Raw genomic sequence first — 19,257 nt, 5'->3', positions numbered from 1 at the left:
TCAAGGTTTGGATTTGCAAAAATTGTGTCTACGGCTTCGGTATAGGTTGCTCCTATTGTGTTGACGTCCCATTTACCTTTAAAATAGCATCCCCTATCTTTTTCAGTTATGCCAATTAGCTCACAAATAGTACTGTCAAATATTCTAATGGGTGTTCCTAGAAGGTAAGTGCTTAGGCTATCGTTGTCCTCATATAGGTTGGCATAGAACAATCTAACTAATCGCGGATAGATTGGTTCATCTATTTGTAGTAGAGGTAGAGCTTCTAGGTGTGCAAACCACCTAATGAGTTCTAAGTCCTCTAGTTCATCCAGATCAACGTATTTTCCCTTATGGATACATCGTGTTTCAAATTTTGGAAAGCTAAGGGCTACCTCTTTTGATCTAAAAAGATCATGGTCAAATGAATCTCCTTCAATCTTTTTTCCTTTTGATCTCTTGGGAGCCATTATCTAGACAAGATGATGATGAAATTTGTGAAAAATAAGCAAGGGAAAGAGGAAAGAAAAGAGGGAATGGGATGCCAAAAAGAGGGATTTCAAGTGTTACCTTGTGGAGATTATGTTGAGAGATGGAAAGCTTGGACCACCAAGAATCCTTCTCCAATGCTTCTAAGAGTTAGAATGAGGTTTAGAGGGAATGGGAGAGGGTTTTGAGAGCCTTTTTTTTTGGGTTGGGGGCGGTGTCACCGCCGGCCCTAACCCCTCGGGTTAATAAGGGTCGCTCGGTCGGTGCCACTGCCAAACCGAGCGGTGTCACCGCCTGGCGCCCGAGCGCCAGGCGGTGCAACCGCCGGATCTGGCGGTGCCACCGCTGGCATCCCGCGGAGGAAAGAAAAAAAATTTTCTTCCTCCCTTTTGTTTAGCTTTTTCCCTCAAGATCATAATTTATACTTTAATGGATCATTTTGAATTGAAGAAGAAGGAAGAAATCAAATCCACAAAAGAAAGGAAAATGACGAGTCATTTTTCGTGAAGCTCATTTTAGGGACAATTTAACATGCCTAATTCCCTTCTAATGAATTCAAATTGATCTTCGTTCAAAGCTTTTATAAATATATCTGCTAATTGATGCTTTGTGTCAATGAATTCTAGAACAACATCATTGTTAAGGACATGATCGCGTATGAAATGATGCCTAACGTCGATGTGCTTAGTTCTAGAGTGCCGAATTGGATTTTTAGTAAGACATATGGCACTAGTATTATCACATTTTATGGGAATGTTTTTAAAGTGAATTCCATAGTCTTCTAATGTATTTTTCATCCAAATGACTTGTGCACAACATGCACTTGCAGCAATGTATTCGGCTTCCGCCGTAGATAGTGCAACTGAATTTTGTTTCTTGGAAGTCCAAGAAACAAGTGCATGTCCTAAAAATTGGCATGTTCCAGATGTACTTTTTCTATCTATCCTGCATCCGCCAAAATCGGCATCTGCATAAGCTATTAGATCGAATTTTTCAGATTTTGGATACCACAATCCTAAATTTGGAGTTCCTTTAAGATACCTAAATATTCTTTTAACACTCTTTAGATGAAATAATTTAGGATTAGATTGAAACCTAGCGCAAAGTCCTACACTAAACATAATATCTGGTCTAGTCGCGGTGAGGTAGAGTAGACTACCTATCATTCCCCTATATGTTTTTTGATCGAAATTTTCACTATTTTCATCCATATCTAACTTAGTCGCAGTACTCATAGGGGTGTTTATTGCTTTTGAATTATCCATGTTAAATCGTTTTAACAATTCTAATGTATATTTGGATTGGTTAAGAAATATACCATCACTAAGTTGTTTGATTTGTAATCCTAAAAAGAAAGTTAATTCACCCATTAAACTCATTTTAAATTCATGACTCATACATTTGGCAAATGATTCACATAGTGATTCATCCGAAGAGCCAAAAATAATATCGTCAACATAAATTTGCACAATAAAAAAATTATTTTCAAAATGTTTAATAAACAATGTAGTATCAACCTTGCCTTTGGTAAAATTATTTAAAATAAGAAAGGAACTAAGCCTTTCATACCAAGCTCTAGGAGCTTGTTTCAAGCCATAGAGAGCTTTAGTCAATTTGAATACATGATTAGGAAGAAGAGAATTTTCAAATCTGGGAGGTTGTTCGACATATACTTCTTTGGAAATAAAACCATTCAAGAAAGCACTTTTGACATCCATTTGAAATAGTTTAAAATTATTACTACTAGCATAGGCAAGGAGCATCCTTATGGCTTCTAATCGAGCCACGGGAGCGAAGGTTTCTTCGTAATCGATACCTTCTTCTTGGTTGAAACCTTTGGCCACTAATCTAGCCTTGTTTCTAACCACGATACCATTTTCGTCTTGCTTGTTTCTAAAGACCCACTTAGTACCTATGACTAAGTGGTCACTTGGTCTAGGAACAAGCTTCCATACCTCATTCCTCTCAAATTGGTTCAATTCTTCTTGCATTGTAATGACCCAAAAATCATCTTTTAAGGCTTCATCAATGCATTTAGGTTCAATTTGAGAAAGGAAAGCGGCGTTAGCACAAAAATTTTTGAAAGAAGAACGAGTTTGAACCCCTTTTGTTGTATCTCCTATAATTAGCTCCTTTGGATGAGCATCTACATACTTCCATTCTTTGGGTAAAGAAATTTCGGAAGAAGATGCATTCAAATGGCTATTTTGAGGAGGGGGTTCGTTTAAATTCAAATTATCAAAACCAAGATCATCATCAAAATCATTTTTCTTTAAATCAGACATTTCATTAAAAACTACATGAATAGACTCTTCTATTACTAAGGTCCTTTTGTTAAAGACACGAAAGGCCTTAGAAACGGAGGAGTAACCAAGAAAAATGCCTTCATCGGATTTAGCATCAAATTTACCTAGGGCATCCTTTTCATTTAAAATGAAGCATTTACAACCAAAAACTTTAAAATAAGAAATATTTGGTTTTTTGTTATTCCATAATTCATAGGGAGTTTTTGATAGAGATGGTCTTATTAGGACCCTATTCATGATGTAACAAGCCGTATTTACGGCTTCGGCCCAAAAATATTTGGGTAAACTATGTTCATTTAACATAGTTCTTGCCATTTCTTGTAGGTTTCTATTTTTCCTTTCAACTACTCCATTTTGTTGAGGATTTCTTTGAGTTGAGAAGTTATGATTGTACCCATTAACTTCGCAAAAATTTTGAAAGTCACGGTTTTGGAATTCACCACCGTGATCACTCCGAATTGATGAAATCATGAAGCCTTTTTCGTTTTGAGTGAGTTTACAAAACTTAGAGAAACACTTGAAGCAATCACTTTTGTGAGCTAAGAAATAGGTCCAAGTGTATCTAGAGTAGTCATCCACAATCACAAAAGCATATTTGCTTCCACCTAGACTTGTTGTATCAATTGGTCCAAATAAGTCCAAATGGATCAATTGTAATGGTCTAGTGGTGCTAATTTAATTTTTTGGTTTGAAGCTTGTTTTTATTTGTTTGCCTAGTTGACATGCATCGCATACCTTATCCTTAATAAACTTCATATTCGGAATCCCTCGTACTAATTCTTGAGATGAGATTTTAGATATAGTTTTCATGCTTGCATGACCTAATCTCCTATGCCAAAGCCAAGCATCATCATTTACGGCGGAGAAACACATTTTATTACCTAGTTCATCAAGATTGATGGTATAGACATTATTTTGTTTTAAAGCAATCATAGTCATGTTATTATTTGGTTTTTCAATAATGCACATATTTGATTCAAATCTAACGATATAACCTTTATCGCATAGTTGACTAATACTTAAGAGATTGTGTTTCAATCCATCAACTAGTAAAACATCATCAATGGAAAAACTAAATTTGTTACCAATAGTTCCCTTGCCAATGATTTTGCCTTTGTTGTTGTCTCCGAAGGTGATGTACCCTTCTTCTTTGCTAGTGAGCATAGAGAAATGAGATGGATCTCCAGTCATATGTCTTGAGCATCCACTATCGAGATACCATCTCTTGCTCCTAGCTTGTGGGTTTGTCTACAAAAGAGGATGTTTTTTAGGTACCCATTTAATTTTGGGTGCCTCAAAAATTGACCCACTAATTTTGTTATTTATTATTGAATCCTTTATAGTTCCTTTAGGAACCCATATTAATTTTTGTGAACTAATTTTCCTAAATGGACATTTGTAGGCAATATGTCCAGATTTGCAACAGAAGTTGCATTTCATATAAGAGGAAACATGTAATGTAGGTCCTTTTATGAAAGTGGTAGGATTTTGATGTAATCCTTTTACAAATCCAATTCCATTTCTATTTGCGATGTGACCCTTATGTGCAAGGATCATATCTAATCCTTTGCTACCAACCTTAAACTTGTTTAAGGTTTCTTTAAGAAGCAAATTTTCATTTTTTATTACTTCTAAATGCTCACACTTAGAGCATGGAGAAGTTTGAAGATTCTCAAACTTTTCTTGTAGCAAAGCATGCTCTTTCTTTAAGATACTTAACTTCTTGCTAACAATTCTACATTCATCAAATAATTCATGAAAAGCGATAGAGAGTTCTTCAAAAGATAAATCTTTATTAAATAAATCACATACCTCTTCTCCTAAAGCCATTAGCGCGTAATGAGCAACTTGCTCGGTGTTGGACTCCTCTTCTTCGGACGCGCTTGAATCATCCCACGTTGCCTTGATCGCCTTCTTCTTTGATGTTATCTTTTTGGCTTGAGGACAATCGTTCTTGTAGTGTCCCGGTTTTTTGCATTCATAGCAAATCACTTGGTCCTTCTTTTGTTCAAATTTGTTTTTTGTATTATTTTTAAATTTGTTCTTTCTTAAGTATTTCTTAAATTTTTGAGTCAAAAGTGCAATGTCATTGTCACTGTCCTCATCACTTGATGTTCCTTTCAAGTGGTCTTCTTGTGATTTGAGTGCCATATCCTTCCTGTTCTTTGGAAGGGGGTTCTCGAGCTCGTCATGAGCTTGACATGTCATTTCGTAGGTCATTAGAGACCCAATGAGTTCTTCAAGAGGGAATGCTTTAAGGTCTTTGGCCTCTTGAATGGCCGTAACTTTTGGATCCCAACTTTTAGGGAGAGATCTTAAGATTTTAGTTACTAGTTCAAAGTTAGTAAAATCTTTACCAAGAGCTTTGAGTCCATTGATGACATCCGTAAACCGGGTGTACATGTCTCCGATGGACTCACTTGGTTTTATTCGGAAAAGTTCGTAAGAGTGCACAAGGATGTTGATTTTGGACTCTTTCACTCGGCTAGTGCCTTCATGAGTGACCTCAAGAGTTCTCCAAATATCAAAGGCCGGATCACAAATTGAAACATGATTAAATTCATTTTTGTCTAGTGCACAAAACAAGGCATTCATAGCCTTTGCATTTAAAACAAAAACCTTCTTCTCCGATTCATTCCATTCGCTCATCGGAAGAGAAGATTTTTGAAATCCGTTTTCAACAATAGACCAAAGCTCAAAGTCCATAGAAATGAGGAAGATCCTCATGCGAGTCTTCCAATATGTGTAATCTGACCCATTAAACAAAGGTGGTCGTGCAATAGAGTGGCCCTCTTGCATGCCGGAGTAAGCCATCTCTCTTGGGTATTAAACCAAATATGAGAGATAACCTTGCTCTGATACCACTTGTTAGGATCGGAGTGGCACTAAGATGGAGGGGGGGGGTGAATTAGTGCAGCGGATTAAAACTTCGGTTTTAGAAAAATCTTTCGTATGATAAGAACGGAACTTGAAAGACTTAACTTGAAAGCGTATTCTTGAAGTTGCGCAGCAAAGGTAATAAGGAACTAAAGCATGTAAGAAGGTTTGCAGTAATATAAACAGCAATAATGAAATGCAAACCAGAGATTACGCCGATTTTAGAGTGGTTCGGTCAAATGACCTACATCCACTTGCGAGGCTCCTCTTCGATGAGGCTCCCACCTTCCACTAGCAAATCTCTTGAAATGGAAGGGTAAATACCCCTCTTACAACCTTTTACAAACAGCTTAACCTCTTACAAATTTTCAATAAGAAAGAAGGAGGAGAACTCTCTAGCAAATTGAAAACAAGACTTGCTAAGACTTTCTAAGACTTTTCTCTCAATCAAAATGCTTCTCAAAAGTTGTAATCTCAGCTGAGATTTGAGGGGTATTTATAGGCCTCAAGAAGATTCAAATTTTGGGCTCCAAAATTTGAATTCTCTTTGGGTTCCCGATGCTGGCGGTGCCACCGCCTAGCCAAGCGATGCCACCGTCCAGCGTTCGGGTGCTGGGAGGTGCAACCGCCCAGCCCAGGAGGTGTCACCGCCCAGCTCTCGGGTGCTGGGCAGTGCCACCGCCTGGCTCTCCGATTTCACTGGTTTGGCTTAATTTTAGCCCAAACCATATCCGACTTTGGGCCTAGTTGGCCCCTAACCAGGATATAGGATTATCTCTTAATCCTAATCCTAATTACAAGTGAACTACATAACAAAAACACATCCTAAGCAAGCTTTCAACCGCGAACGTCGAGTCTTGTTTCGGCGAGCTTTCCGACGAACTTCTTCCGACGGACTCCCATCAAGCTTCCAATCTTGTGATGACTTTAATGAGTAGCCGAGCCTTCTCGGTGATCTCCGTGAACCTCCGACGATCTCTTCGGCGAACTTCCGAAAATTCCGATAGGTTCTCGATTTCTTCTCGGTTGGTTCCGGCAGCATCTCCGACGATTCTTCGGACTCTTAAACGTCCATCGATCTTGACTCCGGTATTCTTGCTTTGTATTTTCTGGTTATCGTAGTTAATCCTGCACACTTAACTCAATAATATGGATTAGATCAATTAACCCATCAATTGATTTCATCATCAAAATCCGAGATTCAACGTGAACAAGAGTGGAGTCATCAATGTACTTCACGTAGTGAGCGATCTCATCCTCGCTTGCCCCTTCTTCGGGCACAGGCATCACTGTACCAAGGACGTACACAATTTTCTCCACTGTGAGAACAATTCTCAAGTTACGGAGCCAATCCGTATAATTTGGACCAATGAGGCGGTTGACATCAAGTATGCCACGTAAGGGATTTGAAAGAGACATTTTCTAAAAATAAAGATGCTGCAAAAATGAATAACATGCAGATTTTGCAAGAAATAAACTATCAAGATATGGACTTCTATCTTAATATACTCCCACTATTTTACTAAGGAGTCACGCGACACCCTCAGCACATGAAACGGAAGTCTCCGGCAGACTTCTAGTGGGGATGAAGATCCAATCAACGTCTTAGTGTAACCTCGAGGGACTCGACCAATCACACTAAGCCTAAAAGGTAGGCAACTCTTGCCGATCATAACTTCTTATGATTCCTGTCCTGTTTGGCCTCCGAATCACCATGGTCTCGAGGGACTCGACCAACCATGATGCTCGGTTAAGTCAACACCTTCGTTACAAGATGAGTTTGATTTGATGATATACCCTCGAGGGGCTCGACCAAGCATACCATGCCCTCAGGTCACCGGTGACATCTCCATGTTGTAAGCAAGATAGCGAATCGCGATATAGGTGAGTCTCGAGGGACTCGACCAACTCAACCTACACCGGGAATCAGTTCCTACTTATAACGATGGAAGGCCACGTGGGTCAATCTAATTGCCTCACGTTTACCGACGTAATATTATCGAGAGAGATGTTTCTATGATTTGGTCTTCTAATATGACATGTCACACATATACATATTTAATATATATCTACATCGCATGCAAATATATATACATATCTAGTATGTGTATAAACAATCACACCAGATGATCATGGACCATAACTTAATGTGATTAGGTCCGAGCCAGTAGGCCTAATCACTCACATCAAGATCTATGTGTGCAACGATGCATCTCCATGCCCTGTGATCGTCCATCTCGTGGGTCCCGCTATCGCATCCACGCTCCCGCTGGGCCTCCTAATGTGATTACAACTTAATCATAGGCACGCAGGCCCGACAATAAACGAGAAATATAATGGAGGCTCGCAGACCTCAATTATAATAATCACAAGTACACATATCACACGGTCCATGATCATCTGTCCACACATCATACATCACATGTATAAATAATCATCATCATATAGGACTACTAGATAATGATAAAAAATAATAATCAACTAAACCTTTTAATTAATTAGTATTTTATGAAATAAGGGATATATAGGAAATTTTTGAATTCATAGGGGTATTTTTGTAATTTGGACAAAAGACAGAAACTGAAATTTCTTAAATTCCATGGGGGCAAAATTGTCTTTTGCCCAAAAAAACCCTAATTCCCTACTCCCCTTTGCTGTTGCCGCAGCCGTCGCCACCCTACTGGTGGCGGCTTGTGCGGCGGGGGGCGGGGCGTTGCCCTCGCCTGTAGGCGGCACGCCCGCTGGCGGCGCTGCCGCTGTAGGTGGGTGCCCCCGCGGGCGCCGCCGCCTCCGCGGGCGGTTCTGCCGGCGGGGCAATGCCCGCAGGCGGTGCTGCCCCTGCAGGTTGGCGCCCCTACGGGTGCCGTCGCCTCCGCAGGCGGTGCTGTCCAGCCGGGCGACCGCCCCTGTGGGGGGTTTCGCCCGCGGGAGCAGCGGCGGCAGGCGCCGCTACCCCGCGGCGCCTCACCCCATGGGAGAAGCGGTCGCAGGTGCCTCTGCCCGCGGGCTGCCAACCCCGCCGGACGCAAGCCTGCTGCAAGCAGGCCGCCGGTCGGCTACTGCACACGCAGCCCTTGTGTTGCCTGCTTGCAGCTGCGCTGCACGCAAGCAGATTGAGGGCAGCAACTGTTGCGGCCCTTTCTCGCTTTTGCGTCAACGATTTTGACGTCAAAAGTTTTTCCTAAACACAACACGTGCAGTTCAAAACCAATCATTCGCACAAACAACCTGGCTCTGATACCACTGTTGGGAAATCTTGGGGGCGACATCACATGCGCAGCGGAAGAACAAGAAAATAAAATCCCCGATTCCCAAAGAGATGTTCATCGTCATGCGAAGATTGGTGCACAAAATCTGCAAAACTTAAAACTTCGTATAGAGTAGATTGTGTTACCTAGGGACATCGTATATCCCTGTTTCCTTGCAGATCCTTAGGAGAGGGTGAAGGAGGTCAAGCGTCCTCCTCTCTAGCGGTGATCCACACAACAGGGTTGCGACGATGCTCCTCAAATCTCCAAGCTTGCTCTGAGGTGGAGAAGGGGAGGAGAATAGGAGAGGCAAGCAAAGGCTCTAGCCTATGAGGCTCTGAATCCCTCCTATTTATAGAGGTCTCCTGTCAAACCCTAATGGGTCCTCCCCTAGTGGGTATTGGATCTACATCCAACAAGACAAGGGCTCCGTCGAATATCTCATATCCGAACCTCTACTCATCGCAATGCCTACCATATGTGTGTGACCCTCAAGGCCCAATATCGAGCTGGTCGTGAGTCATATCTGTCAAAACTCCTTCTAACTCAATGAATTATTATCTTTGTAATAATTCACTTGACTCATCGACTACGGACGTACTAGGCCACTACGCCGTAGTCTCCAGACGATACAGGGGAATCCAATCAATTGGACCTATCTATCCTCAGTTACCATGTACCATAGTCCCTCATCCATCTAATATCCCAGAGACCGTATATCGAGCATAGTGCTGTCAGACCCATACAGTTTCTACTCGAGTTTCGCTCTAATCGGATTCTCCCGGAGAACTCTTTCTCTCTCAACCCAAATGACCCTAGCCATGGATTTTTCTAAGCAAGAACACATGGGATATTCCTCTTATGACGCCGAGAGTGGATGATCCTCTATCGACACTCAATAACCCTCGTAAGGTCGACCACCACTCCCAATGACCAGATGTACTAAATCTGGGACAGCCAAACCTATAAGTCTGGTATCAAAGAGTGGAGCACTCATACAGGACATCCTTGGTGTCTCAAGTCTAAGGACCAGATACACCACTAGGACTACGGAATCGCTGTCTGACAATAAGGCATCATCAACCATCCAGCATTCCGTAAGCGGATCAATTAGTGAATTCATTCTCCAATGAGCACCTGTACTGTATCCCTAGTGTCCCTATATGAGCAACTATGAGACCAACTGCATCCATTATATGGACGGGTATGCAGCACACTAGTCTGTCCGGTTATCACGATGTCCCTCTTGAGTAACCTATGAACGGGATTATTTAGGATATGTGTTTAAAGGTGAATCGATCTCATTATCGTGATCTCATCACGATTTGATTCCCATTGCACAAATCCAAGGATATCACAATATATATATATATATATATATATATATATATATATATATATATATATATATATATATATATATATATATATATATATATATATATGCATATATGCAATAGTTATAAAGTGATATACGCCAAAATATAATAAGCAAAAAGATTCTGTATCAACTTACACGTGCCATTACTCACGTGATTGACTTGCTGGGCACCTATGACTAGCAGAATCTTCGTCCAACTGCCTAAGCCTCTTAGATTAGTGGATCTCTATCCAATAATCTCTCATTAGCTTTTATCGGATCTTATCCATAGGATCCAATAATCAGGGGCTTATTAGATATCCAATAAGATAGGGGCTCTGATGGATATCTCATATCCGAGCCTCTACTCGTCGCAATGCCTACCATATGTGTGTGACCCTCTAAGCCCAATATTAAGCTGGCAGTGAGTCATGCTTGTAAGAACTGTTGAATCTCATTTTTTGATGATGAAACCACTTGATATATGTTTATGATTTAATCTACGTTTTGAGTGACGCAAGATGCTTCGATCAGGATGAGATAATTAAAGCAGGAAAAATCATGTTGGGCCGGAGGAACATGCCAGAAGATTGGACGTTGAGCCGGTGGATCGGTCGACATATCGACAGAAGGCTTCGGGCCAAGAAGAGCGGTATTGTGCCAAGGATATTGGAGTTACGGAGTCAACTGACCGATTGGGCAATAGGCCGCAGGAGAGGATGATGCGCCGAAGAATCGGACGAAGCGTCGAGGGACCAATGACATGCCGGACAACTTAGTTAATTGCTTAGGATTAATTGTCTCGATCGAAGTTTTGTTTTACATGTGCAGGATTAACTATGATGGAAGTAAGACATGCAACAGGAGTTACGCCGGAGTCAAGACTATGATCACGTTGGGGGTTCGAGAGTTCAACGAAAGTCCGGATGGTTTGTCACGGACTTAGCTGGTTTTGCCTAAGTCGTGCTGCACCCTTGCGTGTCCGTCCGCAAAGGTCAGCCTCCTCGAAGCCTCCCATGTCCCTTAGGACCCAAAAAAGAGAGAACGGGTTAGAGAAAACACCTCATTCTGGATCCACAAGCAAACATTTTCAAAAACACTTCATAGATAATGTAAATTACAAACAGACTTTACAAGCTCTGAACAGTTGAACAACAAAGGGTAAAATGATCCACTACAGACCGAACTAAAATGAGACTATTAAGCCTTCGGTTGTCCCTCTACATGCTAGTCAAAGTATGAATATACCAAAAGACACGGACATACATAAGCATAACATCAAACATCCTATTTCGATGTTTGTCCGTGACATTCTCCCCCACTTATTCCTTCGACGTCCTCGTCGAAGCCTTTGCTGACACTGCAACTCCTCACCTTTGCTGACATTGTAACTCCTTGCCTTTGCTGAGTCTTCAATCTTCTGCTCCAGCTGCAATGCGCCTCCTCGCTCCTAGCTGCTCTCCGCTGCTGTTTTTGAGTAGTCGAACCTTTGATCTGTCATGCTGCTTCAACTCACTAATGACTCTGACTTTGGTGTGGGGTTGACTGAGTTGTGTTGATCCTTGTTGATTCCTACGGATCTTCCAAATGAAGGAAAAGACCATCCTTACTGCGCCAGTCTCTCAAATGCCTCATGCTGCTTGAATTGGGTGGATGCTTGTTGGAGCTTTTAACGAGCATCGTCTCGCAAACTTCTAAAGTTTTGGGTCCTTCCTCCACAAAATTTGCCCATTGACTCTTCTTTCACTTAGTTGTCACTTCCAAGTAGGTTCACATCACTTCTGCTTTCGATTGGCATTTCGTTGGGAAATGAAGCGGATAATCTACTCTTAGTAGCACTAATCACCGTTAGTGAGGATTTGACAACTATTGTTTCCCATTATGTTCGAAGAGTCTTTGAACTTGTGCAAAGCTCCTTTGCTGGATAGATAAGAGAATTGGGGTACTCGATTTCGCCCATTCTCTTAAGAATTGAGAAGGCAAAGGTTACTTGACTTCGCCCGCCTCCTCGAGGTTGTACTCCATGCATCGAGCTGGTTACTGACCTTCGCCTGCTCTTTGCTCACACTTCTGAAGCACTTGAAGTATTTGCACTCCTTACGTTGAGTTAGCTACTGTGATTCACCTTCTCAATGCCATCGAACTTCTGAAATGGAAGAAATTTTCGCCCCAACTTGGAGTAATTCTCTAATAGATTTGGTCGCCTCTGGGATTGTACCGTCTTCTCCATCAACCCTGCCATCTACTCCCCTGAGTAGCAAAGGTATAGCACCGCGTACTGCCTGCTTCGTTCCTTGGTCGTGCACTCTTGCATGACCCGAAGTCCTTCACTTTCAGCTATCTTGATGAGAAGCTCGTTGACATCGGTCTTACGAAGTTCCTTGGCCTCTGCCCTTCAGCCTTGTCTCGATACTTGGAGTTTGCCTCCGAATGCTCCACCTCCTCAGCCCTTTACACAACCAAGCGCTCTCCCTCCATGAGAGCAAGGGATCAATGACTTTCACGGAAGTCCCACCTCTGCAGTACCATGACGCTGCCATGCCCATGGCCCTACTCTGAGTCCACCTCCATTCTAACTGATGCTTGATTTTGGGTAGCTAAGTCCCTTTAGACTCATCATCGCTTCCTCACCCCTTTCGACCCTCTGCTTCAACACCTTTGTATTCTCCAAGCAGCTCCCTTTGATCGATGGAAAGACAGATTGCAACTCCCATGCATGGCCTCTGCTATCACGTTGTAGAGTTTGCACTGATTCTGTTCTCCTTAGCTTCCTTGGTAGCAACGTTCGCTTACTCGACCTTGTCCTCTGACTTGCCAGGCTCCCTTAAGCAAATATGGGCTCTGGAGTAGCCTAACTCTCCAACTGCTTTGATCATACCTCTACATGATCAAGTCCCTCCCCTAGGACTCACTGGTACTTGCATTCGAACTTTTCCCTTGGTGGAATACAGCCCCCATATATTGATGACCAAGGCTTTCATCCGATGCAAAATTCGATGCACGCACGGAAGACCCGCCTCTGCGGTACCATGGCCTTCACTCCTTGAATCCATAACCATTCTTGCTGTCGTGTTGTTCACCAAAGTGGAGCTTCCAGTAGCTCCCAATCATACCTCCGTATGATCTAGTCCCTCACGGGACTCATTCATGTGTATCACATTGCCACAAACTGTTCCACCATGATCCGCTGCACCATGTCGCCTCCTGGTGACATCTCCATTGCATTCTGATCCTTGTGGGATGAACTCGAATTGTGGTCCCTCCATGTGTGGCTTCTGCCCTCCATGTGTGGCCTCTGCCAATACATCGCAGGGTCTCTTCCACCTTCGATTTTGTTCGCTCTTTTGGCAATCGACCTTCATCCACCCACTCTTGGGTCACACCTAGATGAAGCACTGCTCTAGGACAGTCCGTCGCCTAGTAGCTCCCGAAGTCCCCCGACTTCGCTGCAATTAGTGGACCATTGTCTAGATCTTGGGCCTCTACCCCTACCAGCACAATCTTCGCTGTGCACCGCTTCCTTCATGGCAACTTGAATGGCAACACTGTGGCATATTCTTCAAGAATACCTGCCTCCGCGTCCTCTTGCCCCGTGCTAAGGCATTCTGAACCTAACTTTGCCTCTGCAAGTTGAGTCACCTTAGTTCCTCCATCAAATGCTTCTCCGAGATAAGGTGCATGTGCCCAAAAGCTCCCTTCGTCTTTGGCACCATACAAGATGAGTCCGCTCCATCAGAATGAAGGACCCATGGAATAACATGATCCTGCTCTTGCTTCTACAAGAGTTTATGTCCTTGAATTTTGTCCAAGGAAAGCACTATGCCTCCGCTCCATGTTCTATCTTCTATGCTGGCTCCCTTCATGCGACTTGGGTACTTTGTCAAGTTACACCCAAGTTGTTCCGCTCCTCGTTTTTGCATTGAGTTGATGGTGGCCCTCGTGCCCACCATTCCACGGGTCAGCCCTCCCTTGAGTCCGATCTCCATATCGACTCCAAGTGTGCCTTTATTTGTGTTGCTTTGGGTCACTCCCCCACTTGATCTCGTAATGCATCCATCAATGCATTCTCTCAAGCGAGATCATACGATGACTCCTCACCGCTTACTCAGTCCATTGAGCTTCGTGGAGTTGTTTGTTGAGGTACTCCTCCTCAACATGTGAGGTCTGTCCTACATGATTCTCCCTTTGGAGAGCCGAGACTTATCCCTCCTGGATAACTGTCCCATTGGAGCAACATCTCTCTTTGTTTTGGAGACCACCATCTCCTTGGACTACTTCGATCTGCTGAACAAATTGTGTATTGTTCTGCCTCCTGCAAACACACTTGCTAGATTGTAACTCCACGTTAATACAGCCCCCGCTGCACCACTCAAGGCCTAGCAACATGTTGAACTCATTGCACACTTCAACCTCCTACGGACGTATCCTTTACATGCCGAAGAGAAAGTTTCAATGCTCCATGGCATCGAGTTTCGGTTGCCTTGGGATGGCCGCGAACATTCCATCGTCCGTATATAAGCCCATGTATGAGTATTAAATTCTTTGAGTTAGTAATTCCCCTCATCTCTGTGAGCTTTGCACAACTCTTACGGTCGCTGAGCAACTCATTCCACCTTACATGGTCTCATCCTTTACCAAGCGCCTCGCTTGCCTTGAGCACCGTCAAGTATAGTTGTCAACGTTGAGCCGTAGCTCAAACTCAATCATCCCAACCTTTGTGCACTCCGCATTCTTCCAAGCTTGCCTGTTCTCGTGGTGCCTCTTGCGCGAAGGGTTGGCCATTTCTCTGAATGCCAATCTCAGATGCCCGCTCCTCCGAGCGACTCCTTTTCCATACATCTCCATACTCGTTTTCCCCCAAGCGGTCGCGCATGTGCTGACTACCCTCAACGCAGCCTCGCTAGGTCTCCCACATTTGCATGCTAAGTATTTCTATGAGTGCTTGTCCCGCTCTGATACCATCTGTCATGGACTTAGCTGGTTTTGCCTAAGAAGTGCGGCATGCTTGCGTGTCCGTCCACAAAGGTCAGCCTCCCCGAAGCCTCCCATGTCCCTTAGGACCCACAAAAGAGAGAATGGGTTAGAGAAAACGCCCTATTCGGGATCCATAAGCAAACATTTCCGAAAATACTTCATAGATAATGTAAATTACAAACAGACTTTACAAGCTCTGAACAGTTGCACAACAAAGGGTAAAATTATCCACTATAGACCGAACTAAAATGGAACTATTAAGCCTACAGCTATACCTCTACATGCTAGTCAAAGTATGAACATACCAAAAGATACGGACATACATAAGCATTACATCAAACATCCTGTTTCGAAGTTTGTCCGTGATAGGTCGTCGGAGGTTCTGCGGGAATAAATCCGAGAAGTCCAGGAGCTTGCCAAAGAAGCTCATCGGAACTCGCCAAGTGAATCATCGCAAGTCCAGGAGTTTGCCGGAAGTCCATCGGAGCATCTCTGAAGGTTCGTCGGATGTTCGCCGAAAGAAGCAATTGACGCACCAGAGTAAGTTGCAGTAAATGTCTTAAGAAATATCGTAGTTAGCATGTAGATTAAGTTAGGAATGGGAGGTGATCCCATTAACTTAATCTGGGGGCAATTGGGCCCTTGATAGTCCCAAATTAGGCCGAATGGATCAACTAATTTGGACCAGAATTCCTGCTAGGCGGTGGCACTGCCAGGGTCGGCGGTGGCACCGCCTAAGAGATGGTCTCCCAGAAAAGCTGGGTGGTGCAACAGCCCAGGTCAAGCAGTGGCACCACTTGGGCTCAGTCTCCGAGTGAGACTGGGCGTTGCAACCGACCCTGTCAGGTGGTGGCACCGCTAGAGCTCGGTCCCTGAGCTCTGTCAAGCGATTGTACGACCCCAGTCAGGAGGTAGTACCGCCAGGACCCCGGAAATCCGAGAAAAGATACTTTTGAGCTCCAAATTCAAACCATTTTGGGGCCTATATAAACCCCACCCTTTCTTGCATGAAAGGGCAACAAAAAACACCGAAAATCCAATCTTACTCTGTGATTTTTAGAGTTCAAAAGTGTTGTAAAGGCTAGAAGTTCTCCTCCCTCTTTTCTTCCAAGTTTTGATCTTTCAAGAGAGGAGAGAAAAGTTTGTAAGGGTTATCTCCTAAGCTCGTCAAAAGGAGTAAAACTATAAAAGGGTGGTTAGCCTTCGCCTATTGAAAGAAGGCCTCTAGTGGAAGTCGGTGACCTCGTCGGAGGAGGAAGCCAAAAGTGGATGTAGGTCAAGATTGACCGAACCACTCTAAAATTACGGTGCTCTCTGGCTTGTATTTCTTCTTGCTGCTTACCTTATTGCAAACCTCCATATGTGCTTTACTTCCTTATTACTTTTGCTGCACTCCTTTACGAACTCGCTTTCAAGTTAAGTTTCCGAAAACGGTTTTACGTCGAAAACGATTTCATCGTACGAACGCAGTTTTAATCATCGAAAGTTTTTCGCTGCACTAATTCACCCCCCCCTCCTCTTAGTGCTCTTAATCCTAACAATTGGTATCAGAGCCCGATATTTCTCATTTCGGATTTACACTTGAGAGAAATGACTCTTCATGGCTTTCAAGAGGGCTTATCGGTTGTTCATCCACCATTGTTTAACGGATTGGACTACACTTATTGGAAAACTCGAATGAGAGTTTTCTTGATTTCTATAAATTTGGATTTATGGAATATTGTTGAAAACGGTTTTCAACTTCCCTCTAAACCGATGAACGAATGGTCGGATTTGGAGAAGTATTTTTCTTTAAACGCAAAGGCTATGAATGCCTTATTTTGCGCTTTGGACAAAAATGAGTTCAATCAGATTTCTACGTGCGAAACGACTTTTGATATTTGGCGAACACTTGAAATCACGCATGAGGGAATAGTAGAGTCAAAGACTCGAAAGTTAATATTTTATTGCATGATTTTGAGCTTTTTCGAATGCAACTAAGCGAGACTATAGGTGACATGTACACCCGTTTCATGGATGTCGTCAATAATCTAAGAGTTCTTGGTAAATCTTTTTTGAATTTTGATCTCGTAAGCAAGATCTTAAGATCACTTAAAAAAATGTGGGATCCTAAAATAACCGCAATACAAGAGATAAAAAATTTAAATGATTTTCTATTAGAAGAATTAATCGGGTCATTAATGACCTATGAAATGACACTTTTGGAACATTTTGAACTCGATGAGCACTTGAACCACCTTCCGAAGAATAGGAAGGATTTGAAACTCCGGACAAATGAATATCACTTGAGCGATGACTTAAGTGAAGAGGACAATGGTGAACTTAAACTTCGAACACTAAATCTTAATAAGTTCATTAAACAAAAATCTAATATAAATAATGAACTTGAATGGAGGAAGAGGCCAAAGAAGATAAAGGCAACCAAGGATGAATCAAGAACTTCCAAAGGTGAAACGACGAATTGAGTTTTGATGGGCTTCGACTATAAGGTATGTAACTCAACTCTCTTGAATTATTTTAAAATTACTTGAAGTTTTCCATGAGTGCTTAATTTAGATAGTAGGAATAGGAAATAAAAAATTATTTTTCAAAAGTTATATCATGTTTTTCTTTTTAGCATCTTTAAAAAATTAAAAAATTGATTATGAAAAGTATATTGCTAAGGTTTCATGCATGTTATGTTTTGAAATGTTGAATGATGTATGCAACATTAGGGATGATAATTATATGATATGTGATAATGCTTAGGATTAATCCATTCATGTGTATCTTGATGATTTTATGTTATGCATGAGTTTTTGAAGTAAATGTTGATTTGAAACTCTCATTTTAGATTAACATGTTTTTAGTCTAATCATTTTTATGACAAATTAAGATGACATTCTCATGACATATTAAGATGACATAGTGCATGTACATCTATGTATGAATTTATTGATAGTCTTTTGATGATAGATGTGATATCATGATGTGTTTGGTCTTGACGGCTTCATGACGAAACTTATATTTCGATTTTAAATGATGATACATGTTTTCACAAAAGACTTGAATACCCTCACATGAAATCAATTGTATGAAATGGAAATGAATTTTCTATCCTATTGAGATTAATGAATTTATTTTATTAATCTTGTGAATCTCATGAAAATAAACATGATGAATATTTTGAAAATAAATGAGTGTATCATGCATTTGGTCTTAATGATTTCTCTTGAACATACTTTTTGAAATCATACATGATGATGAATATCAAGATATTAAAAGGATGTTATCATCGAATCATGCTTGATGATTTGTTTTATGAAATTTACCTTTTCGTCTTAAATGTTGACACTTGTTTTATTAATGGTAAAGGCATGCTTATAAGAAGCAAATCACATGAATAGAAATTTATAAAAATGAAAGGCGATCCTCTATCTTATCATCTTTTCAATAAATCTATGCTTGTCATGTATGAATTTATTGAATGTGACTTTGAGGATGATTTCAGATTTTACAAATGCTTGATTCATACTTATGACATGAGACACATTTTAAATATGAATCATATTCAATGCTTTAATCATGTTACATCTCCCTTAATTCATTTTGTTCTCCTAGATTTATTTACCAAAGAGGAGAATATTCTGAATAAATAAAATGATACAAATGAATCACTTTGTTAGGACCCTTTTCTGAGCTTTTGAATAATATTTATTGAGTTTGTTTAGTCCAGTTGTTTATTGAGTCAGTTTGGTTCAGTTAGAGTCAAGTAGAGGTTTATTTAATATTTATTTATTATTAGAGTTCAAGTCTTGATGGACTCTGGGTGGAACTCTATAAATAGGGATGTAACTACTTCTTTTTAGTAATATATGAAAAATACTATTATGTCTTTTGACAAACCCTAGGAGGCTGATCCCCTCGAAGTGATCAAGGAGGGCCGATCCCCTCGAAGCGATCAAGGAGGGCCGATCCCCTCGAAGCGATCAAGGAGGCCGATCCCCTCGAAGTGATCATCCTCTTTCTCTTCTTCTTTTTTTAC

Source organism: Musa acuminata, chromosome BXJ1-3, assembly GCF_036884655.1.
Source record: "Musa acuminata AAA Group cultivar baxijiao chromosome BXJ1-3, Cavendish_Baxijiao_AAA, whole genome shotgun sequence".
Classification (NCBI taxonomy): Eukaryota; Viridiplantae; Streptophyta; class Magnoliopsida; order Zingiberales; family Musaceae; genus Musa; species Musa acuminata.
This window is presented reverse-complemented; position numbering follows the sequence as displayed.